The sequence below is a fragment of the Pygoscelis adeliae genome, unplaced genomic scaffold (assembly GCF_000699105.1).
Source record: "Pygoscelis adeliae isolate BGI_AS28 unplaced genomic scaffold, ASM69910v1 Scaffold114, whole genome shotgun sequence".
NCBI classification, from domain to species: domain Eukaryota; kingdom Metazoa; phylum Chordata; class Aves; order Sphenisciformes; family Spheniscidae; genus Pygoscelis; species Pygoscelis adeliae.
This window is the reverse complement of record NW_008824587.1, coordinates 5,109,181-5,110,024: the sequence shown is the minus strand read 5'-3', so window position 1 is coordinate 5,110,024 and position 844 is coordinate 5,109,181. Positions and strand designations below refer to the sequence as shown.

At 65.8% G+C, this 844-nt stretch overlaps 1 long non-coding RNA gene across 1 annotated transcript; it reads left to right on the top strand.

Annotated features, from left to right (window-relative positions):
* The first annotated feature begins 58 nt into the window (after positions 1-58).
* LOC103915315 lies at positions 59-793 on the top strand. Its single transcript, XR_663516.1, has 3 exons — positions 59-190; positions 548-592; positions 712-793. It is a non-coding gene; the product is annotated as an uncharacterized LOC103915315 (long non-coding RNA).
* The last annotated feature ends 51 nt before the right edge of the window (positions 794-844 follow it).

Genomic DNA, 844 nt, shown 5'->3' with positions numbered 1-844 from the left:
GGCATGGGGTTGCCCCCAGCTGGTGGGTGACTGCTGGGGGCTTTTCTCCCAGCCCATCAAGGACGTGGTGAACATCACCCTGCTGCACATCAGCTGCCAGGCAGAGAAAAATGCCACTCACTTCATGCTGAAAACCCCCCTCAACCACTGCGGCACCTCGCTGGAGGGCAAGGGCCATGCCAACAACGAGGTGAGGGGGGGATGGCCGGGGCACTGCCCCCAGCCCCGCTGATGTCCCATGGGGGCTTCAGTGATGCCCAGTGGGGCTTCTCCACCGGGCCCTCCTTGCTCTTGCATGGCTGGAAACATCCTGCTGCAGCCCAGGGCTGAGCCCTGCCACTGCCCATCCCATCCCATCCCATCCCATCCCATCCCATCCCATCCCATCCCATCCCATCCCATCCCATCCCATCCCATCCCATCCCATCCCATCCCATCCCATCCCATCCCATCCCATGGTGGGACCACCCCCGTCCCATCCCATCCCAGTGGGGACCCCAGCGGTGGGGACCACTTGGCTGACCCAACCTTCCCCACCTTCTCACAGCTCATCCTCAACCTGGCCAAGGGCGCAGCGCTCCGGAGCGTGCGGGTAAGAGCCGGGTTTCCCAACAGGCCTGGGGGTGGGACCGTGGGAGAAGGGTGCCGGTGCCACTGCCGGCTGGGTGCTGGGCGCCGGGGGGGTGGCCTCAGCACCATCCCTGCTGGCAGGTGGCCTTCCAGTGCAAGATCCCACGGGAACTCTTCCTGCGCCTCTTCCCCACCGCCGCCTTCGAGGTGCCGCAGACGGAGCTGGAGGTCAACAAGGAGGCCTTCGTGCAGGTACCATCACCGGCTCGGGGCC